This window comes from Hyla sarda, chromosome 8, assembly GCF_029499605.1.
Source record: "Hyla sarda isolate aHylSar1 chromosome 8, aHylSar1.hap1, whole genome shotgun sequence".
NCBI classification, from domain to species: Eukaryota; Metazoa; Chordata; class Amphibia; order Anura; family Hylidae; genus Hyla; species Hyla sarda.
The window spans coordinates 117,870,580-117,894,399 of NC_079196.1; the positions used below are offsets into that span (position 1 = coordinate 117,870,580).

At 43.4% G+C, this 23,820-nt stretch overlaps 14 pseudogenes; all 14 read left to right on the top strand.

Annotated features, from left to right (window-relative positions):
• The first annotated feature begins 944 nt into the window (after nucleotides 1–944).
• LOC130289396 (U2 spliceosomal RNA) lies at nucleotides 945–1,208 on the top strand (annotated as a pseudogene).
• Nucleotides 1,209–2,679: 1,471 nt separating this feature from the next.
• On the top strand, nucleotides 2,680–2,943 carry LOC130288493 (U2 spliceosomal RNA; annotated as a pseudogene).
• A 1,473-nt stretch (nucleotides 2,944–4,416) lies between these two features.
• On the top strand, nucleotides 4,417–4,682 carry LOC130288349 (U2 spliceosomal RNA; annotated as a pseudogene).
• Nucleotides 4,683–6,151: 1,469 nt separating this feature from the next.
• Nucleotides 6,152–6,415, top strand: LOC130289827 (U2 spliceosomal RNA; annotated as a pseudogene).
• Nucleotides 6,416–7,874: 1,459 nt separating this feature from the next.
• Nucleotides 7,875–8,137, top strand: LOC130288920 (U2 spliceosomal RNA; annotated as a pseudogene).
• Nucleotides 8,138–9,596: 1,459 nt separating this feature from the next.
• LOC130288505 (U2 spliceosomal RNA) lies at nucleotides 9,597–9,860 on the top strand (annotated as a pseudogene).
• Nucleotides 9,861–11,339: 1,479 nt separating this feature from the next.
• On the top strand, nucleotides 11,340–11,603 carry LOC130287397 (U2 spliceosomal RNA; annotated as a pseudogene).
• A 1,441-nt stretch (nucleotides 11,604–13,044) lies between these two features.
• LOC130287398 (U2 spliceosomal RNA) lies at nucleotides 13,045–13,308 on the top strand (annotated as a pseudogene).
• Nucleotides 13,309–14,779: 1,471 nt separating this feature from the next.
• LOC130289474 (U2 spliceosomal RNA) lies at nucleotides 14,780–15,043 on the top strand (annotated as a pseudogene).
• Nucleotides 15,044–16,513: 1,470 nt separating this feature from the next.
• On the top strand, nucleotides 16,514–16,777 carry LOC130287399 (U2 spliceosomal RNA; annotated as a pseudogene).
• Nucleotides 16,778–18,231: 1,454 nt separating this feature from the next.
• Nucleotides 18,232–18,496, top strand: LOC130288128 (U2 spliceosomal RNA; annotated as a pseudogene).
• A 1,479-nt stretch (nucleotides 18,497–19,975) lies between these two features.
• On the top strand, nucleotides 19,976–20,239 carry LOC130287405 (U2 spliceosomal RNA; annotated as a pseudogene).
• A 1,472-nt stretch (nucleotides 20,240–21,711) lies between these two features.
• On the top strand, nucleotides 21,712–21,975 carry LOC130287400 (U2 spliceosomal RNA; annotated as a pseudogene).
• A 1,467-nt stretch (nucleotides 21,976–23,442) lies between these two features.
• Nucleotides 23,443–23,706, top strand: LOC130287401 (U2 spliceosomal RNA; annotated as a pseudogene).
• Nucleotides 23,707–23,820: the final 114 nt, after the last annotated feature.

A 23,820-nucleotide genomic window follows, 5' to 3' on the forward strand; every position in this document is an offset into this window, starting at 1 on the left:
TAAAAAGAAAAAGAGAGAGAGAGACTGACTTAGTGAGCGAGTGAGTGAGAGAGTGAGAGTGAGTGAGAGTGAATGAGTGAGAGAGTGAGAGTGAGTGAGTGATTGAGTGAGTGAGTGAGTGAGTGAGAACAAATGAGTTAAAGCAAGTGAGTGAGAGAGATCAAATGAATGAAAGTCTGAATGACAGAAAGAAAAAAGGATGAAGAAAGAAGCATGAAGAAAAAAAAATGTATATGGAGTTGCTGACATGAGTGCAATCTACAAAGCCGTTGAGGCTGATCCTCATGGGAGGATTATTGCACCAGGACCCTTAGCACTTTTAAAATGCCATTCAATGCCACGGGCTAGATATAAACTGCAGATGACCATGTTGTGGTAGTTACCATGGATACCCAAGTGATGTGTGAGCTAACACATAGGCCCAACAGATTCCAAGAAGGCCAGAATCACCAGCGGCACCACCATCGATTGTCAGGTCACCCGGATTCAGCAAATACCAGAGTCCAAAATGATGCAGGTTTATACTGTTAATTTTCAGTTTATCGTTACAGTTGGTGTTATTCCATGTCGGAAGGGACGCAGCTACAGCCAGTGGGGTAACTAGAGACAGGCAGGCAGCTATGTGCAACAAAGGTAGGCGTGTTGTTTTCATATGCAGATCTGAAATATTGTCTTATATGCAAGAGGAGGAGTGATGGGGGTTCAGGCAAAAGCCAGGCTATGGATTGCATTGCTAAATGCTCCATCAGAGTGCAATGGTCGCCTGTCCTTTTTTTAAGTGATGATGTGGGTTTAGCCTGTGCTGTATGTATGTATGGGTGGCTGACTGCCACCCACCCAGAAAGTGTATGGGAGGCTGGTTGGCTGCCAGCCTTCCTTCCATTCCCATGAGTAATGTGAGTGCTCATGAAGGGGACATGGTTGGGTCCACCCCTTTCCCGGTTATCCCCTCTAGGCCTTTTGGCTTAGATCAAGTGTAAAAAAAGAAAGGATCTTGCGACAGATCGCATCCTGAGGCACGTTTTTTTTTGTGTGAATACTTGCACTTGGGTGACTTGTGAGCACATACTGATACATACGTTCGCTATCTGGGGACCATAAATTAAATGGATTTTTGAGAAAGGGAGCTGATTTGGAAGCTTGCTTCTGTCGCCCTATGCATTGACCCGATGTGGCAGTATCTTCGGGTAGTGAACAGTGCACCACCCCATTCCAGTGTTAAACAAGAAAGATTCTCATTTAATCCTCCGTGGGTGAGGATTTGAGTTTGAGAATTGGAGACCAAAATGATGAGTTGCACAGACTGGTTTATGAACGTCTATTCATTTAGCGTTTTAATGACCATGTTTGCACACTGATTGGTGTAAAAAAATAAAATAAAACTAAATAATAATAATCTAGCACACCTGTGCAGGTTTGACATGACATGACAGGTAGCTGTCTTGTGGGTGGTGCTGAATCCTGTTAAATGACATGAGGGTCTCATGCCTATACACAAGGGTGTGTCATTGCTGTTGCTTGACCATGCATTGGTTTCTGTGGTCAGTGAATGATAAAAACAAAATTTACCATCCATTGATGGATGGGAAATCCGCCATGAGGCATTTGTTTTTAGAAACTGCTGCTCACAACCAATGTTGCAATGGAGTGTCTCCATCTGCTGGTGGTATTGGAAAGGCATTAGTGCTATGACAGGGTCTGAAGAAGAAGAAGAAGAAGAAGAAGACGGAAAAAAATATATATAAAAAGAAAAAGAGAGAGAGAGAGAGAGACTGACTTAGTGAGCGAGTGAGTGAGAGAGTGAGAGTGAGTGAGAGTGAATGAGTGAGTGAGTGATTGAGTGAGTGAGTGAGTGAGAACAAATGAGTTAAAGCAAGTGAGTGAGAGAGATCGAATGAATGAAAGTCTGAATGACAGAAAGAAAAAAGGATGAAGAAAGAAGCATGAAGAAAAAAAAAATGTATATGGAGTTGCTGACATGAGTGCAATCTACAAAGCCGTTGAGGCTGATCCTCATGGGAGGATTATTGCACCAGGACCCTTAGCACTTTTAAAATGCCATTCAATGCCACGGGCTAGATGTAAACTGCAGATGACCATGCTGTGGTAGTTACCATGGATACCCAAGTGATGTGTGAGCTAACACATAGGCCCAACAGATTCCAAGAAGGCCAGAATCACCAGCGGCACCACCATCGATTGTCAGGTCACCCGGATTCAGCAAATACCAGAGTCCAAAATGATGCAGGTTTATACTGTTAATTTTCAGTTTATCGTTACAGTTGGTGTTATTCCATGTCGGAAGGGACGCAGCTACAGCCAGTGGGGTAACTAGAGACAGGCAGGCAGCTATGTGCAACAAAGGTAGGCGTGTTGTTTTCATATGCAGATCTGAAATATTGTCTTATATGCAAGAGGAGGAGTGATGGGGGTTCAGGCAAAAGCCAGGCTATGGATTGCATTGCTAAATGCTCCATCAGAGTGCAATGGTCGCCTGTCCTTTTTTTAAGTGATGATGTGGGTTTAGCCTGTGCTGTATGTATGTATGTATGGGTGGCTGACTGACACCCACCCAGAGAGTGTATGGGAGTCTGGTTGGCTGCCAGCCTTCCTTCCATTCCTATGAGTAATGTGAGTGCTCATGAAGGGGACATGGTTGGGTCCACCCCTTTCCCGGTTATCCCCTCTAGGCCTTTTGGCTTAGATCAAGTGTAAAAAAAGAAAGGATCTTGCGACAGATCGCATCCTGAGGCACGTTTTTTTTTGTGTGAATACTTGCACTTGGGTGACTTGTGAGCACATACTGATACATACGTTCCCTATCTGGGGACCATAAATTAAATGGATTTTTGAGAAAGGGAGCTGATTTGGAAGCTTGCTTCTGTCGCCCTATGCATTGACCCGATGTGGCAGTATCTTCGGGTATTGAACAGTGCACCACCCCATTCCAGTGTTAAACAAGAAAGATTCTCATTTAATCCTCCGTGGGTGAGAATTTGAGTTTGAGAATTGGAGACCAAAATGATGAGTTGCACTGACTGGTTTATGAACGTCTATTCATTTAGCGTTTTAATGACCATGTTTGCACACTGATTGGTGTAAAAAAATAAAATAAAACTAAATAATAATAATCTAGCACACCTGTGCAGGTTTGACATGACATGACAGGTAGCTGTCTTGTGGGTGGTGCTGAATCCTGTTAAATGACATGAGGGTCTCATGCCTATACACAAGGGTGTGTCATTGCTGTTGCTTGACCATGCATTGGTTTCTGTGGTCAGTGAATGATAAAAACAAAATTTACCATCCATTGATGGATGGGAAATCCGCCATGAGGCATTTGTTTTTAGAAACTGCTGCTCACAACCAATGTTGCAATGGAGTGTCTCCATCTGCTGGTGGTATTGGAAAGGCATTAGTGCTATGACAGGGTCTGAAGAAGAAGAAGAAGAAGAAGAAGACGGAAAAAAATATATATAAAAAGAAAAAGAGAGAGAGAGAGAGACTGACTTAGTGAGCGAGTGAGTGAGAGAGTGAGAGTGAGTGAGAGTGAATGAGTGAGTGAGTGATTGAGTGAGTGAGTGAGTGAGTGAGAACAAATGAGTTAAAGCAAGTGAGTGAGAGAGATCGAATGAATGAAAGTCTGAATGACAGAAAGAAAAAAGGATGAAGAAAGAAGCATGAAGAAAAAAAAAATGTATATGGAGTTGCTGACATGAGTGCAATCTACAAAGCCGTTGAGGCTGATCCTCATGGGAGGATTATTGCACCAGGACCCTTAGCACTTTTAAAATGCCATTCAATGCCACGGGCTAGATGTAAACTGCAGATGACCATGTTGTGGTAGTTACCATGGATACCCAAGTGATGTGTGAGCTAACACATAGGCCCAACAGATTCCAAGAAGGCCAGAATCACCAGCGGCACCACCATCGATTGTCAGGTCACCCGGATTCAGCAAATACCAGAGTCCAAAATGATGCAGGTTTATACTGTTAATTTTCAGTTTATCGTTACAGTTGGTGTTATTCCATGTCGGAAGGGACGCAGCTACAGCCAGTGGGGTAACTAGAGACAGGCAGGCAGCTATGTGCAACAAAGGTAGGCGTGTTGTTTTCATATGCAGATCTGAAATATTGTCTTATATGCAAGAGGAGGAGTGATGGGGGTTCAGGCAAAAGCCAGGCTATGGATTGCATTGCTAAATGCTCTATCAGAGTGCAATGGTCGCCTGTCCTTTTTTTAAGTGATGATGTGGGTTTAGCCTGTGCTGTATGTATGTATGTATGGGTGGCTGACTGCCACCCACCCAGAGAGTGTATGGGAGTCTGTTTGGCTGCCAGCCTTCCTTCCATTCCTATGAGTAATGTGAGTGCTTATGAAGGGGACATGGTTGGGTCCACCCCTTTCCCGGTTATCCCCTCTAGGCCTTTTGGCTTAGATCAAGTGTAAAAAAAGAAAGGATCTTGCGACAGATCGCATCCTGAGGCACGTTTTTTTTTTTGTGTGAATACTTGCACTTGGGTGACTTGTGAGCACATACTGATACATACGTTCCCTATCTGGGGACCATAAATTAAATGGATTTTTGAGAAAGGGAGCTGATTTGGAAGCTTGCTTCTGTCGCCCTATGCATTGACCCGATGTGGCAGTATCTTCGGGTAGTGAACAGTGCACCACCCCATTCCAGTGTTAAATAAGAAAGATTCTCATTTAATCCTCCGTGGGTGAGAATTTGAGTTTGAGAATTGGAGACCAAAATGATGAGTTGCACTGACTGGTTTATGAACGTCTATTCATTTAGCGTTTTAATGACCATGTTTGCACACTGATTGGTGTAAAAAAAATAAAATAAAACTAAATAATAATAATCTAGCACACCTGTGCAGGTTTGACATGACATGACAGGTAGCTGTCTTGTGGGTGGTGCTGAATCCTGTTAAATGACATGAGGGTCTCATGCCTATACACAAGGGTGTGTCATTGCTGTTGCTTGACCATGCATTGGTTTCTGTGGTCAGTGAATGATAAAAACAAAATTTACCATCCATTGATGGATGGGAAATCCGCCATGAGGCATTTGTTTTTAGAAACTGCTGCTCACAACCAATGTTGCAATGGAGTGTCTCCATCTGCTGGTGGTATTGGAAAGGCATTAGTGCTATGACAGGGTCTGAAGAAGAAGAAGAAGAAGACGGAAAAAAATATATATAAAAAGAAAAAGAGAGAGAGAGAGAGAGACTGACTTAGTGAGCGAGTGAGTGAGAGAGTGAGAGTGAGTGAGAGTGAATGAGTGAGTGAGTGAGTGATTGAGTGAGTGAGTGAGTGAGTGAGAACAAATGAGTTAAAGCAAGTGAGTGAGAGAGATCGAATGAATGAAAGTCTGAATGACAGAAAGAAAAAAGGATGAAGAAAGAAGCATGAAGAAAAACAAATGTATATGGAGTTGCTGACATGAGTGCAATCTACAAAGCCGTTGAGGCTGATCCTCATGGGAGGATTATTGCACCAGGACCCTTAGCACTTTTAAAATGCCATTCAATGCCACGGGCTAGATGTAAACTGCAGATGACCATGTTGTGGTAGTTACCATGGATACCCAAGTGATGTGTGAGCTAACACATAGGCCCAACAGATTCCAAGAAGGCCAGAATCACCAGCGGCACCACCATCGATTGTCAGGTCACCCGGATTCAGCAAATACCAGAGTCCAAAATGATGCAGGTTTATACTGTTAATTTTCAGTTTATCGTTACAGTTGGTGTTATTCCATGTCGGAAGGGACGCAGCTACAGCCAGTGGGGTAACTAGAGACAGGCAGGCAGCTATGTGCAACAAAGGTAGGCGTGTTGTTTTCATATGCAGATCTGAAATATTGTCTTATATGCAAGAGGAGGAGTGATGGGGGTTCAGGCAAAAGCCAGGCTATGGATTGCATTGCTAAATGCTCCATCAGAGTGCAATGGTCGCCTGTCCTTTTTTTAAGTGATGATGTGGGTTTAGCCTGTGCTGTATGTATGTATGGGTGGCTGACTGCCACCCACCCAGAAAGTGTATGGGAGGCTGGTTGGCTGCCAGCCTTCCTTCCATTCCTATGAGTAATGTGAGTGCTCATGAAGGGGACATGGTTGGGTCCACCCCTTTCCCAGTTATCCCCTCTAGGCATTTTGGCTTAGATCAAGTGTAAAAAAAGAAAGGATCTTGCGACAGATCGCATCCTGAGGCACGTTTTTTTTTGTGTGAATACTTGCACTTGGGTGACTTGTGAGCACATACTGATACATACGTTCCCTATCTGGGGACCATAAATTAAATGGATTTTTGAGAAAGGGAGCTGATTTGGAAGCTTGCTTCTGTCGCCCTATGCATTGACCCGATGTGGCAGTATCTTCGGGTAGTGAACAGTGCACCACCCCATTCCAGTGTTAAACAAGAAAGATTCTCATTTAATCCTCCGTGGGTGAGAATTTGAGTTTGAGAATTGGAGACCAAAATGATGAGTTGCACTGACTGGTTTATGAACGTCTATTCATTTAGCGTTTTAATGACTATGTTTGCACACTGATTGGTGTAAAAAAATAAAATAAAACTAAATAATAATAATCTAGCACACCTGTGCAGGTTTGACATGACATGACAGGTAGCTGTCTTGTGGGTGGTGCTGAATCCTGTTAAATGACATGAGGGTCTCATGCCTATACACAAGGGTGTGTCATTGCTGTTGCTTGACCATGCATTGGTTTCTGTGGTCAGTGAATGATAAAAACAAAATTTACCATCCATTGATGGATGGGAAATCCGCCATGAGGCATTTGTTTTTAGAAACTGCTGCTCACAACCAATGTTGCAATGGAGTGTCTCCATCTGCTGGTGGTATTGGAAAGGCATTAGTGCTATGACAGGGTCTGAAGAAGAAGAAGAAGAAGACGGAAAAAAATATATATAAAAAGAAAAAGAGAGAGAGAGACTGACTTAGTGAGCGAGTGAGTGAGAGAGTGAGAGTGAGTGAGAGTGAATGAGTGAGTGAGTGATTGAGTGAGTGAGTGAGTGAGAACAAATGAGTTAAAGCAAGTGAGTGAGAGAGATCGAATGAATGAAAGTCTGAATGACAGAAAGAAAAAAGGATGAAGAAAGAAGCATGAAGAAAAAAAAAATGTATATGGAGTTGCTGACATGAGTGCAATCTACAAAGCCGTTGAGGCTGATCCTCATGGGAGGATTATTGCACCAGGACCCTTAGCACTTTTAAAATGCCATTCAATGCCACGGGCTAGATGTAAACTGCAGATGACCATGTTGTGGTAGTTACCATGGATACCCAAGTGATGTGTGAGCTAACACATAGGCCCAACAGATTCCAAGAAGGCCAGAATCACCAGCGGCACCACCATCGATTGTCAGGTCACCCGGATTCAGCAAATACCAGAGTCCAAAATGATGCAGGTTTATACTGTTAATTTTCAGTTTATCGTTACAGTTGGTGTTATTCCATGTCGGAAGGGACGCAGCTACAGCCAGTGGGGTAACTAGAGACAGGCAGGCAGCTATGTGCAACAAAGGTAGGCGTGTTGTTTTCATATGCAGATCTGAAATATTGTCTTATATGCAAGAGGAGGAGTGATGGGGGTTCAGGCAAAAGCCAGGCTATGGATTGCATTGCTAAATGCTCCATCAGAGTGCAATGGTCGCCTGTCCTTTTTTTAAGTGATGATGTGGGTTTAGCCTGTGCTGTATGTATGTATGTATGGGTGGCTGACTGCCACCCACCCAGAGAGTGTATGGGAGTCTGGTTGGCTGCCAGCCTTCCTTCCATTCCTATGAGTAATGTGAGTGCTCATGAAGGGGACATGGTTGGGTCCACCCCTTTCCCGGTTATCCCCTCTAGGCCTTTTGGCTTAGATCAAGTGTAAAAAAAGAAAGGATCTTGCGACAGATCGCATCCTGAGGCACGTTTTTTTTGTGTGAATACTTGCACTTGGGTGACTTGTGAGCACATACTGATACATACGTTCCCTATCTGGGGACCATAAATTAAATGGATTTTTGAGAAAGGGAGCTGATTTGGAAGCTTGCTTCTGTCGCCCTATGCATTGACCCGATGTGGCAGTATCTTCGGGTAGTGAACAGTGCACCACCCCATTCCAGTGTTAAACAAGAAAGATTCTCATTTAATCCTCCGTGGGTGAGAATTTGAGTTTGAGAATTGGAGACCAAAATGATGAGTTGCACTGACTGGTTTATGAACGTCTATTCATTTAGCGTTTTAATGACTATGTTTGCACACTGATTGGTGTAAAAAAATAAAATAAAACTAAATAATAATAATCTAGCACACCTGTGCAGGTTTGACATGACATGACAGGTAGCTGTCTTGTGGGTGGTGCTGAATCCTGTTAAATGACATGAGGGTCTCATGCCTATACACAAGGGTGTGTCATTGCTGTTGCTTGACCATGCATTGGTTTCTGTGGTCAGTGAATGATAAAAACAAAATTTACCATCCATTGATGGATGGGAAATCCGCCATGAGGCATTTGTTTTTAGAAACTGCTGCTCACAACCAATGTTGCAATGGAGTGTCTCCATCTGCTGGTGGTATTGGAAAGGCATTAGTGCTATGACAGGGTCTGAAGAAGAAGAAGAAGAAGACGGAAAAAAATATATATAAAAAGAAAAAGAGAGAGAGAGACTGACTTAGTGAGCGAGTGAGTGAGAGAGTGAGAGTGAGTGAGAGTGAATGAGTGAGTGAGTGATTGAGTGAGTGAGTGAGTGAGAACAAATGAGTTAAAGCAAGTGAGTGAGAGAGATCGAATGAATGAAAGTCTGAATGACAGAAAGAAAAAAGGATGAAGAAAGAAGCATGAAGAAAAAAAAAATGTATATGGAGTTGCTGACATGAGTGCAATCTACAAAGCCGTTGAGGCTGATCCTCATGGGAGGATTATTGCACCAGGACCCTTAGCACTTTTAAAATGCCATTCAATGCCACGGGCTAGATGTAAACTGCAGATGACCATGTTGTGGTAGTTACCATGGATACCCAAGTGATGTGTGAGCTAACACATAGGCCCAACAGATTCCAAGAAGGCCAGAATCACCAGCGGCACCACCATCGATTGTCAGGTCACCCGGATTCAGCAAATACCAGAGTCCAAAATGATGCAGGTTTATACTGTTAATTTTCAGTTTATCGTTACAGTTGGTGTTATTCCATGTCGGAAGGGACGCAGCTACAGCCAGTGGGGTAACTAGAGACAGGCAGGCAGCTATGTGCAACAAAGGTAGGCGTGTTGTTTTCATATGCAGATCTGAAATATTGTCTTATATGCAAGAGGAGGAGTGATGGGGGTTCAGGCAAAAGCCAGGCTATGGATTGCATTGCTAAATGCTCCATCAGAGTGCAATGGTCGCCTGTCCTTTTTTTAAGTGATGATGTGGGTTTAGCCTGTGCTGTATGTATGTATGTATGGGTGGCTGACTGCCACCCACCCAGAGAGTGTATGGGAGTCTGGTTGGCTGCCAGCCTTCCTTCCATTCCTATGAGTAATGTGAGTGCTCATGAAGGGGACATGGTTGGGTCCACCCCTTTCCCGGTTATCCCCTCTAGGCCTTTTGGCTTAGATCAAGTGTAAAAAAAGAAAGGATCTTGCGACAGATCGCATCCTGAGGCACGTTTTTTTTTGTGTGAATACTTGCACTTGGGTGACTTGTGAGCACATACTGATACATACGTTCCCTATCTGGGGACCATAAATTAAATGGATTTTTGAGAAAGGGAGCTGATTTGGAAGCTTGCTTCTGTCGCCCTATGCATTGACCCGATGTGGCAGTATCTTCGGGTATTGAACAGTGCACCACCCCATTCCAGTGTTAAACAAGAAAGATTCTCATTTAATCCTCCGTGGGTGAGAATTTGAGTTTGAGAATTGGAGACCAAAATGATGAGTTGCACTGACTGGTTTATGAACGTCTATTCATTTAGCGTTTTAATGACCATGTTTGCACACTGATTGGTGTAAAAAAATAAAATAAAACTAAATAATAATAATCTAGCACACCTGTGCAGGTTTGACATGACATGACAGGTAGCTGTCTTGTGGGTGGTGCTGAATCCTGTTAAATGACATGAGGGTCTCATGCCTATACACAAGGGTGTGTCATTGCTGTTGCTTGACCATGCATTGGTTTCTGTGGTCAGTGAATGATAAAAACAAAATTTACCATCCATTGATGGATGGGAAATCCGCCATGAGGCATTTGTTTTTAGAAACTGCTGCTCACAACCAATGTTGCAATGGAGTGTCTCCATCTGCTGGTGGTATTGGAAAGGCATTAGTGCTATGACAGGGTCTGAAGAAGAAGAAGAAGAAGAAGAAGACGGAAAAAAATATATATAAAAAGAAAAAGAGAGAGAGAGAGAGAGACTGACTTAGTGAGCGAGTGAGTGAGAGAGTGAGAGTGAGTGAGAGTGAATGAGTGAGTGAGTGATTGATTGAGTGAGTGAGTGAGTGAGTGAGAACAAATGAGTTAAAGCAAGTGAGTGAGAGAGATCGAATGAATGAAAGTCTGAATGACAGAAAGAAAAAAGGATGAAGAAAGAAGCATGAAGAAAAAAAAAATGTATATGGAGTTGCTGACATGAGTGCAATCTACAAAGCCGTTGAGGCTGATTCTCATGGGAGGATTATTGCACCAGGACCCTTAGCACTTTTAAAATGCCATTCAATGCCACGGGCTAGATGTAAACTGCAGATGACCATGTTGTGGTAGTTACCATGGATAATCAAGTGATGTGTGAGCTAACACATAGGCCCAACAGATTCCAAGAAGGCCAGAATCACCAGCGGCACCACCATCGATTGTCAGGTCACCCGGATTCAGCAAATACCAGAGTCCAAAATGATGCAGGTTTATACTGTTAATTTTCAGTTTATCGTTACAGTTGGTGTTATTCCATGTCGGAAGGGACGCAGCTACAGCCAGTGGGGTAACTAGAGACAGGCAGGCAGCTATGTGCAACAAAGGTAGGCGTGTTGTTCTCATATGCAGATCTGAAATATTGTCTTATATGCAAGAGGAGGAGTGATGGGGGTTCAGGCAAAAGCCAGGCTATGGATTGCATTGCTAAATGCTCTATCAGAGTGCAATGGTCGCCTGTCCTTTTTTTAAGTGATGATGTGGGTTTAGCCTGTGCTGTATGTATGTATGTATGGGTGGCTGACTGCCACCCACCCAGAGAGTGTATGGGAGTCTGTTTGGCTGCCAGCCTTCCTTCCATTCCTATGAGTAATGTGAGTGCTTATGAAGGGGACATGGTTGGGTCCACCCCTTTCCCGGTTATCCCCTCTAGGCCTTTTGGCTTAGATCAAGTGTAAAAAAAGAAAGGATCTTGCGACAGATCGCATCCTGAGGCACGTTTTTTTTTGTGTGAATACTTGCACTTGGGTGACTTGTGAGCACATACTGATACATACGTTCCCTATCTGGGGACCATAAATTAAATGGATTTTTGAGAAAGGGAGCTGATTTGGAAGCTTGCTTCTGTCGCCCTATGCATTGACCCGATGTGGCAGTATCTTCGGGTAGTGAACAGTGCACCACCCCATTCCAGTGTTAAACAAGAAAGATTCTCATTTAATCCTCCGTGGGTGAGAATTTGAGTTTGAGAATTGGAGACCAAAATGATGAGTTGCACTGACTGGTTTATGAACGTCTATTCATTTAGCGTTTTAATGACCATGTTTGCACACTGATTGGTGTAAAAAAAAAAAAATAAAACTAAATAATAATAATCTAGCACACCTGTGCAGGTTTGACATGACATGACAGGTAGCTGTCTTGTGGGTGGTGCTGAATCCTGTTAAATGACATGAGGGTCTCATGCCTATACACAAGGGTGTGTCATTGCTGTTGCTTGACCATGCATTGGTTTCTGTGGTCAGTGAATGATAAAAAAAAAATTTACCATCCATTGATGGATGGGAAATCCGCCATGAGGCATTTGTTTTTAGAAACTGCTGCTCACAACCAATGTTGCAATGGAGTGTCTCCATCTGCTGGTGGTATTGGAAAGGCATTAGTGCTATGACAGGGTCTGAAGAAGAAGAAGAAGAAGACGGAAAAAAATATATATAAAAAGAAAAAGAGAGAGAGAGAGAGAGAGACTGACTTAGTGAGCGAGTGAGTGAGAGAGTGAGAGAAAGTGAGTGAGTGAGTGAGTGAGAACAAATGAGTTAAAGCAAGTGAGTGAGAGAGATCGAATGAATGAAAGTCTGAATGACAGAAAGAAAAAAGGATGAAGAAAGAAGCATGAAGAAAAAAAAATGTATATGGAGTTGCTGACATGAGTGCAATCTACAAAGCCGTTGAGGCTGATCCTCATGGGAGGATTATTGCACCAGGACCCTTAGCACTTTTAAAATGCCATTCAATGCCACGGGCTAGATGTAAACTGCAGATGACCATGTTGTGGTAGTTACCATGGATACCCAAGTGATGTGTGAGCTAACACATAGGCCCAACAGATTCCAAGAAGGCCAGAATCACCAGCGGCACCACCATCGATTGTCAGGTCACCCGGATTCAGCAAATACCAGAGTCCAAAATGATGCAGGTTTATACTGTTAATTTTCAGTTTATCGTTACAGTTGGTGTTATTCCATGTCGGAAGGGACGCAGCTACAGCCAGTGGGGTAACTAGAGACAGGCAGGCAGCTATGTGCAACAAAGGTAGGCGTGTTGTTTTCATATGCAGATCTGAAATATTGTCTTATATGCAAGAGGAGGAGTGATGGGGGTTCAGGCAAAAGCCAGGCTATGGATTGCATTGCTAAATGCTCCATCAGAGTGCAATGGTCGCCTGTCCTTTTTTTAAGTGATGATGTGGGTTTAGCCTGTGCTGTATGTATGTATGTATGGGTGGCTGACTGCCACCCACCCAGAGAGTGTATGGGAGTCTGGTTGGCTGCCAGCCTTCCTTCCATTCCTATGAGTAATGTGAGTGCTCATGAAGGGGACATGGTTGGGTCCACCCCTTTCCCGGTTATCCCCTCTAGGCCTTTTGGCTTAGATCAAGTGTAAAAAAAGAAAGGATCTTGCGACAGATCGCATCCTGAGGCACGTTTTTTTTTGTGTGAATACTTGCACTTGGGTGACTTGTGAGCACATACTGATACATACGTTCCCTATCTGGGGACCATAAATTAAATGGATTTTTGAGAAAGGGAGCTGATTTGGAAGCTTGCTTCTGTCGCCCTATGCATTGACCCGATGTGGCAGTATCTTCGGGTAGTGAACAGTGCACCACCCCATTCCAGTGTTAAACAAGAAAGATTCTCATTTAATCCTGCGTGGGTGAGAATTTGAGTTTGAGAATTGGAGACCAAAATGATGAGTTGCACTGACTGGTTTATGAACGTCTATTCATTTAGCGTTTTAATGACCATGTTTGCACACTGATTGGTGTAAAAAAATAAAATAAAACTAAATAATAATAATCTAGCACACCTGTGCAGGTTTGACATGACATGACAGGTAGCTGTCTTGTGGGTGGTGCTGAATCCTGTTAAATGACATGAGGGTCTCATGCCTATACACAAGGGTGTGTCATTGCTGTTGCTTGACCATGCATTGGTTTCTGTGGTCAGTGAATGATAAAAACAAAATTTACCATCCATTGATGGATGGGAAATCCGCCATGAGGCATTTGTTTTTAGAAACTGCTGCTCACAACCAATGTTGCAATGGAGTGTCTCCATCTGCTGGTGGTATTGGAAAGGCATTAGTGCTATGACAGGGTCTGAAGAAGAAGAAGAAGAAGACGGAAAAAAAATATATATAAAAAGAAAAAGAGAGAGAGAGAGAGACTGACTTAGTGAGCGAGTGAGTGAGAGAGTGAGAGTGAGTGAGAGTGAATGAGTGAGTGAGTGATTGAGTGAGTGAGTGAGTGAGTGAGTGAGAACAAATGAGTTAAAGCAAGTGAGTGAGAGAGATCGAATGAATGAAAGTCTGAATGACAGAAAGAAAAAAGGATGAAGAAAGAAGCATGAAGAAAAAAAAATGTATATGGAGTTGCTGACATGAGTGCAATCTACAAAGCCGTTGAGGCTGATCCTCATGGGAGGATTATTGCACCAGGACCCTTAGCACTTTTAAAATGCCATTCAATGCCACGGGCTAGATGTAAACTGCAGATGACCATGTTGTGGTAGTTACCATGGATACCCAAGTGATGTGTGAGCTAACACATAGGCCCAACAGATTCCAAGAAGGCCAGAATCACCAGCGGCACCACCATCGATTGTCAGGTCACCCGGATTTAGCAAATACCAGAGTCCAAAATGATGCAGGTTTATACTGTTAATTTTCAGTTTATCGTTACAGTTGGTGTTATTCCATGTCGGAAGGGACGCAGCTACAGCCAGTGGGGTAACTAGAGACAGGCAGGCAGCTATGTGCAACAAAGGTAGGTGTGTTGTTTTCATATGCAGATCTGAAATATTGTCTTATATGCAAGAGGAGGAGTGATGGGGGTTCAGGCAAAAGCCAGGCTATGGATTGCATTGCTAAATGCTCCATCAGAGTGCAATGGTCGCCTGTCCTTTTTTTAAGTGATGATGTGGGTTTAGCCTGTGCTGTATGTATGTATGTATGGGTGGCTGACTGCCACCCACCCAGAGAATGTATGGGAGTCTGGTTGGCTGCCAGCCTTCCTTCCATTCCTATGAGTAATGTGAGTGCTCATGAAGGGGACATGGTTGGGTCCACCCCTTTCCCGGTTATCCCCTCTAGGCCTTTTGGCTTAGATCAAGTGTAAAAAAAGAAAGGATCTTGCGACAGATCGCATCCTGAGGCACGTTTTTTTTGGTGTGAATACTTGCACTTGGGTGACTTGTGAGCACATACTGATACATACGTTCCCTATCTGGGGACCATAAATTAAATGGCTTTTTGAGAAAGGGAGCTGATTTGGAAGCTTGCTTCTGTCGCCCTATGCATTGACCCGATGTGGCAGTATCTTCGGGTAGTGAACAGTGCACCACCCCATTCCAGTGTTAAACAAGAAAGATTCTCATTTAATCCTCCGTGGGTGAGAATTTGAGTTTGAGAATTGGAGACCAAAATGATGAGTTGCACTGACTGGTTTATGAACGTCTATTCATTTAGCGTTTTAATGACCATGTTTGCACACTGATTGGTGTAAAAAAATAAAATAAAACTAAATAATAATAATCTAGCACACCTGTGCAGGTTTGACATGACATGACAGGTAGCTGTCTTGTGGGTGGTGCTGAATCCTGTTAAATGACATGAGGGTCTCATGCCTATACACAAGGGTGTGTCATTGCTGTTGCTTGACCATGCATTGGTTTCTGTGGTCAGTGAATGATAAAAACAAAATTTACCATCCATTGATGGATGGGAAATCCGCCATGAGGCATTTGTTTTTAGAAACTGCTGCTCACAACCAATGTTGCAATGGAGTGTCTCCATCTGCTGGTGGTATTGGAAAGGCATTAGTGCTATGACAGGGTCTGAAGAAGAAGAAGAAGAAGACAGAAAAAAATATATATAAAAAGAAAAAGAGAGAGAGAGAGAGACTGACTTAGTGAGCGAGTGAGTGAGTGAGAGAGTGAGAGTGAGTGAGAGTGAATGAGTGAGTGAGTGATTGAGTGAGTGAGTGAGTGAGTGAGAACAAATGAGTTAAAGCAAGTGAGTGAGAGAGATCGAATGAATGAAAGTCTGAATGACAGAAAGAAAAAAGGATGAAGAAAGAAGCATGAAGAAAAAAAAATGTATATGGAGTTGCTGACATGAGTGCAATCTACAAAGCCGTTGAGGCTGATCCTCATGGGAGGATTATTGCACCAGGACCCTTAGCACTTTTAAAATGCCATTCAATGCCACGGGCTAGATGTAAACTGCAGATGACCATGTTGTGGTAGTTACCATGGATACCCAAGTGATGTGTGAGCTAACACATAGGCCCAACAGATTCCAAGAAGGCCAGAATCACCAGCGGCACCACCATCGATTGTCAGGTCACCCGGATTCAGCAAATACCAGAGTCCAAAATGATGCAGGTTTATACTGTTAATTTTCAGTTTATCGTTACAGTTGGTGTTATTCCATGTCGGAAGGGACGCAGCTACAGCCAGTGGGGTAACTAGAGACAGGCAGGCAGCTATGTGCAACAAAGGTAGGCGTGTTGTTTTCATATGCAGATCTGAAATATTGTCTTATATGCAAGAGGAGGAGTGATGGGGGTTCAGGCAAAAGCCAGGCTATGGATTGCATTGCTAAATGCTCCATCAGAGTGCAATGGTCGCCTGTCCTTTTTTTAAGTGATGATGTGGGTTTAGCCTGTGCTGTATGTATGTATGTATGGGTGGCTGACTGCCACCCACCCAGAGAGTGTATGGGAGTCTGGTTGGCTGCCAGCCTTCCTTCCATTCCTATGAGTAATGTGAGTGCTCATGAAGGGGACATGGTTGGGTCCACCCCTTTCCCGGTTATCCCCTCTAGGCCTTTTGGCTTAGATCAAGTGTAAAAAAAGAAAGGATCTTGCGACAGATCGCATCCTGAGGCACGTTTTTTTTTGTGTGAATACTTGCACTTGGGTGACTTGTGAGCACATACTGATACATACGTTCCCTATCTGGGGACCATAAATTAAATGGATTTTTGAGAAAGGGAGCTGATTTGGAAGCTTGCTTCTGTCGCCCTATGCATTGACCCGATGTGGCAGTATCTTCGGGTAGTGAACAGTGCACCACCCCATTCCAGTGTTAAACAAGAAAGATTCTCATTTAATCCTCCGTGGGTGAGAATTTGAGTTTGAGAATTGGAGACCAAAATGATGAGTTGCACTGACTGGTTTATGAACGTCTATTCATTTAGCGTTTTAATGACCATGTTTGCACACTGATTGGTGTAAAAAAATAAAATAAAACTAAATAATAATAATCTAGCACACCTGTGCAGGTTTGACATGACATGACAGGTAGCTGTCTTGTGGGTGGTGCTGAATCCTGTTAAATGACATGAGGGTCTCATGCCTATACACAAGGGTGTGTCATTGCTGTTGCTTGACCATGCATTGGTTTCTGTGGTCAGTGAATGATAAAAACAAAATTTACCATCCATTGATGGATGGGAAATCCGCCATGAGGCATTTGTTTTTAGAAACTGCTGCTCACAACCAATGTTGCAATGGAGTGTCTCCATCTGCTGGTGGTATTGGAAAGGCATTAGTGCTATGACAGGGTCTGAAGAAGAAGAAGAAGAAGACGGAAAAAAATATATATAAAAAGAAAAAGAGAGAGAGAGAGACTGACTTAGTGAGCGAGAGAGAGAGTGAGTGAGAGTGAATGAGTGAGTGAGTGATTGAGTGAGTGAGTGAGTGAGTGAGAACAAATGAGTTAAAGCAAGTGAGTGAGAGAGATCGAATGAATGAAAGTCTGAATGACAGAAAGAAAAAAGGATGAAGAAAGAAGCATGAAGAAAAAAAAATGTATGTGGAGTTGCTGACATGAGTGCAATCTACAAAGCCGTTGAGGCTGATCCTCATGGGAGGATTATTGCACCAGGACCCTTAGCACTTTTAAAATGCCATTCAATGCCACGGGCTAGATGTAAACTGCAGATGACCATGTTGTGGTAGTTACCATGGATACCCAAGTGATGTGTGAGCTAACACATAGGCCCAACAGATTCCAAGAAGGCCAGAATCACCAGCGGCACCACCATCGATTGTCAGGTCACCCGGATTCAGCAAATACCAGAGTCCAAAATGATGCAGGTTTATACTGTTAATTTTCAGTTTATCGTTACAGTTGGTGTTATTCCATGTCGGAAGGGACGCAGCTACAGCCAGTGGGGTAACTAGAGACAGGCAGGCAGCTATGTGCAACAAAGGTAGGCGTGTTGTTTTCATATGCAGATCTGAAATATTGTCTTATATGCAAGAGGAGGAGTGATGGGGGTTCAGGCAAAAGCCAGGCTATGGATTGCATTGCTAAATGCTCCATCAGAGTGCATTGGTCGCCTGTCCTTTTTTTAAGTGATGATGTGGGTTTAGCCTGTGCTGTATGTATGTATGTATGGGTGGCTGACTGCCACCCACCCAGAGAGTGTATGGGAGTCTGGTTGGCTGCCAGCCTTCCTTCCATTCCTATGAGTAATGTGAGTGCTCATGAAGGGGACATGGTTGGGTCCACCCCTTTCCCGGTTATCCCCTCTAGGCCTTTTGGCTTAGATCAAGTGTAAAAAAAGAAAGGATCTTGCGACAGATCGCATCCTGAGGCACGTTTTTTTTTTGTGTGAATACTTGCACTTGGGTGACTTGTGAGCACATACTGATACATACGTTCCCTATCTGGGGACCATAAATTAAATGGATTTTTGAGAAAGGGAGCTGATTTGGAAGCTTGCTTCTGTCGCCCTATGCATTGACCCGATGTGGCAGTATCTTCGGGTAGTGAACAGTGCACCACCCCATTCCAGTGTTAAACAAGAAAGATTCTCATTTAATCCTCCGTGGGTGAGAATTTGAGTTTGAGAATTGGAGACCAAAATGATGAGTTGCACTGACTGGTTTATGAACGTCTATTCATTTAGCGTTTTAATGACCATGTTTGCACACTGATTGGTGTAAAAAAATAAAATAAAACTAAATAATAATAATCTAGCACACCTGTGCAGGTTTGACATGACATGACAGGTAGCTGCCTTGTGGGTGGTGCTGAATCCTGTTAAATGACATGAGGGTCTCATGCCTATACACAAGGGTGTGTCATTGCTGTTGCTTGACCATGCATTGGTTTCTGTGGTCAGTGAATGATAAAAACAAAATTTACCATCCATTGATGGATGGGAAATCCGCCATGAGGCATTTGTTTTTAGAAACTGCTGCTCACAACCAATGTTGCAATGGAGTGTCTCCATCTGCTGGTGGTATTGGAAAGGCATTAGTGCTATGACAGGGTCTGAAGAAGAAGAAGAAGAAGAAGAAGAAGACGGAAAAAAATATATATAAAAAGAAAAAGAGAGAGAGAGAGAGAGAGACTGACTTAGTGAGCGAGTGAGTGAGAGAGTGAGAGTGAGTGAGAGTGAATGAGTGAGTGAGTGATTGAGTGAGTGAGTGAGTGAGTGAGAACAAATGAGTTAAAGCAAGTGAGTGAGAGAGATCGAATGAATGAAAGTCTGAATGACAGAAAGAAAAAAGGATGAAGAAAGAAGCATGAAGAAAAAAAAATGTATATGGAGTTGCTGACATGAGTGCAATCTACAAAGCCGTTGAGGCTGATCCTCATGGGAGGATTATTGCACCAGGACCCTTAGCACTTTTAAAATGCCATTCAATGCCACGGGCTAGATGTGAACTGCAGATGACCATGTTGTGGTAGTTACCATGGATACCCAAGTGATGTGTGAGCTAACACATAGGCCCAACAGATTCCAAGAAGGCCAGAATCACCAGCGGCACCACCATCGATTGTCAGGTCACCCGGATTCAGCAAATACCAGAGTCCAAAATGATGCAGGTTTATACTGTTAATTTTCAGTTTATCGTTACAGTTGGTGTTATTCCATGTCGGAAGGGACGCAGCTACAGCCAGTGGGGTAACTAGAGACAGGCAGGCAGCTATGTGCAACAAAGGTAGGCGTGTTGTTTTCATATGCAGATCTGAAATATTGTCTTATATGCAAGAGGAGGAGTGATGGGGGTTCAGGCAAAAGCCAGGCTATGGATTGCATTGCTAAATGCTCCATCAGAGTGCAATGGTCGCCTGTCCTTTTTTTAAGTGATGATGTGGGTTTAGCCTGTGCTGTATGTATGTATGTATGGGTGGCTGACTGCCACCCACCCAGAGAGTGTATGGGAGTCTGGTTGGCTGCCAGCCTTCCTTCCATTCCTATGAGTAATGTGAGTGCTCATGAAGGGGACATGGTTGGGTCCACCCCTTTCCCGGTTATCCCCTCTAGGCCTTTTGGCTTAGATCAAGTGTAAAAAAAGAAAGGATCTTGCGACAGATCGCATCCTGAGGCACGTTTTTTTTTGTGTGAATACTTGCACTTGGGTGACTTGTGAGCACATACTGATACATATGTTCCCTATCTGGGGACCATAAATTAAATGGATTTTTGAGAAAGGGAGCTGATTTGGAAGCTTGCTTCTGTCGCCCTATGCATTGACCCGATGTGGCAGTATCTTCGGGTAGTGAACAGTGCACCACCCCATTCCAGTGTTAAACAAGAAAGATTCTCATTTAATCCTCCGTGGGTGAGAATTTGAGTTTGAGAATTGGAGACCAAAATGATGAGTTGCACTGACTGGTTTATGAACGTCTATTCATTTAGCGTTTTAATGACCATGTTTGCACACTGATTGGTGTAAAAAAATAAAATAAAACTAAATAATAATAATCTAGCACACCTGTGCAGGTTTGACATGACATGACAGGTAGCTGCCTTGTGGGTGGTGCTGAATCCTGTTAAATGACATGAGGGTCTCATGCCTATACACAAGGGTGTGTCATTGCTGTTGCTTGACCATGCATTGGTTTCTGTGGTCAGTGAATGATAAAAACAAAATTTACCATCCATTGATGGATGGGAAATCCGCCATGAGGCATTTGTTTTTAGAAACTGCTGCTCACAACCAATGTTGCAATGGAGTGTCTCCATCTGCTGGTGGTATTGGAAAGGCATTAGTGCTATGACAGGGTCTGAAGAAGAAGAAGAAGAAGACGGAAAAAAATATATATAAAATGAAAAAGAGAGAGAGAGAGAGAGACTGACTTAGTGAGCGAGTGAGTGAGAGAGTGAGAGTGAGTGAGAGTGAATGAGTGAGTGAGTGATTGAGTGAGTGAGTGAGTGAGTGAGTGAGAACAAATGAGTTAAAGCAAGTGAGTGAGAGAGATCGAATGAATGAAAGTCTGAATGACAGAAAGAAAAAAGGATGAAGAAAGAAGCATGAAGAAAAAAAAATGTATATGGAGTTGCTGACATGAGTGCAATCTACAAAGCCGTTGAGGCTGATCCTCATGGGAGGATTATTGCACCAGGACCCTTAGCACTTTTAAAATGCCATTCAATGCCACGGGCTAGATGTAAACTGCAGATGACCATGTTGTGGTAGTTACCATGGATACCCAAGTGATGTGTGAGCTAACACATAGGCCCAACAGATTCCAAGAAGGCCAGAATCACCAGCGGCACCACCATCGATTGTCAGGTCACCCGGATTCAGCAAATACCAGAGTCCAAAATGATGCAGGTTTATACTGTTAATTTTCAGTTTATCGTTACAGTTGGTGTTATTCCATGTCGGAAGGGACGCAGCTACAGCCAGTGGGGTAACTAGAGACAGGCAGGCAGCTATGTGCAACAAAGGTAGGCGTGTTGTTTTCATATGCAGATCTGAAATATTGTCTTATATGCAAGAGGAGGAGTGATGGGGGTTCAGGCAAAAGCCAGGCTATGGATTGCATTGCTAAATGCTCCATCAGAGTGCAATGGTCGCCTGTCCTTTTTTTAAGTGATGATGTGGGTTTAGCCTGTGCTGTATGTATGTATGTATGGGTGGCTGACTGCCACCCACCCAGAGAGTGTATGGGAGTCTGGTTGGCTGCCAGCCTTCCTTCCATTCCTATGAGTAATGTGAGTGCTCATGAAGGGGACATGGTTGGGTCCACCCCTTTCCCGGTTATCCCCTCTAGGCCTTTTGGCTTAGATCAAGTGTAAAAAAAGAAAGGATCTTGCGACAGATCGCATCCTGAGGCACGTTTTTTTTTGTGTGAATACTTGCACTTGGGTGACTTGTGAGCACATACTGATACATACGTTCCCTATCTGGGGACCATAAATTAAATGGATTTTTGAGAAAGGGAGCTGATTTGGAAGCTTGCTTCTGTCGCCCTATGCATTGACCCGATGTGGCAGTATCTTCGGGTAGTGAACAGTGCACCACCCCATTCCAGTGTTAAACAAGAAAGATTCTCATTTAATCCTCCGTGGGTGAGAATTTGAGTTTGAGAATTGGAGACCAAAATGATGAGTTGCACTGACTGGTTTATGAACGTCTATTCATTTAGCGTTTTAATGACCATGTTTGCACACTGATTGGTGTAAAAAAATAAAATAAAACTAAATAATAATAATCTAGCACACCTGTGCAGGTTTGACATGACATGACAGGTAGCTGTCTTGTGGGTGGTGCTGAATCCTGTTAAATGACATGAGGGTCTCATGCCTATACACAAGGGTGTGTCATTGCTGTTGCTTGACCATGCATTGGTTTCTGTGGTCAGTGAATGATAAAAACAAAATTTACCATCCATTGATGGATGGGAAATCCGCCATGAGGCATTTGTTTTTAGAAACTGCTGCTCACAACCAATGTTGCAATGGAGTGTCTCCATCTGCTGGTGGTATTGGAAAGGCATTAGTGCTATGACAGGGTCTGAAGAAGAAGAAGAAGACGGAAAAAAATATATATAAAAAGAAAAAGAGAGAGAGAGAGAGAGAGAGAGACTGACTTAGTGAGCGAGTGAGTGAGAGAGTGAGAGTGAGTGAGAGTGAATGAGTGAGTGAGTGATTGAGTGAGTGAGTGAGTGAGAACAAATGAGTTAAAGCAAGTGAGTGAGAGAGATCAAATGAATAAAAGTCTGAATGACAGAAAGAAAAAAGGATGAAGAAAGAAGCATGAAGAAAAAAAAATGTATATGGAGTTGCTGACATGAGTGCAATCTACAAAGCCGTTGAGGCTGATCCTCATGGGAGGATTATTGCACCAGGACCCTTAGCACTTTTAAAATGCCATTCAATGCCACGGGCTAGATGTAAACTGCAGATGACCATGTTGTGGTAGTTACCATGGATACCCAAGTGATGTGTGAGCTAACACATAGGCCCAACAGATTCCAAGAAGGCCAGAATCACCAGCGGCACCACCATCGATTGTCAGGTCACCCGGATTCAGCAAATACCAGAGTCCAAAATGATGCAGGTTTATACTGTTAATTTTCAGTTTATCGTTACAGTTGGTGTTATTCCATGTCGGAAGGGACGCAGCTACAGCCAGTGGGGTAACTAGAGACAGGCAGGCAGCTATGTGCAACAAAGGTAGGCGTGTTGTTTTCATATGCAGATCTGAAATATTGTCTTATATGCAAGAGGAGGAGTGATGGGGGTTCAGGCAAAAGCCAGGCTATGGATTGCATTGCTAAATGCTCTATCAGAGTGCAATGGTCGCCTGTCCTTTTTTTAAGTGATGATGTGGGTTTAGCCTGTGCTGTATGTATGTATGTATGGGTGGCTGACTGCCACCCACCCAGAGAGTGTATGGGAGTCTGTTTGGCTGCCAGCCTTCCTTCCATTCCTATGAGTAATGTGAGTGCTTATGAAGGGGACATGGTTGGGTCCACCCCTTTCCCGGTTATCCCCTCTAGGCCTTTTGGCTTAGATCAAGTGTAAAAAAAGAAAGGATCTTGCGACAGATCGCATCCTGAGGCACGTTTTTTTTTGTGTGAATACTTGCACTTGGGTGACTTGTGAGCACATACTGATACATACGTTCCCTATCTGGGGACCATAAATTAAATGGATTTTTGAGAAAGGGAGCTGATTTGGAAGCTTGCTTCTGTCGCCCTATGCATTGACCCGATGTGGCAGTATCTTCGGGTAGTGAACAGTGCACCACCCCATTCCAGTGTTAAACAAGAAAGATTCTCATTTAATCCTCCGTGGGTGAGAATTTGAGTTTGAGAATTGGAGACCAAAATGATGAGTTGCACTGACTGGTTTATGAACGTCTAT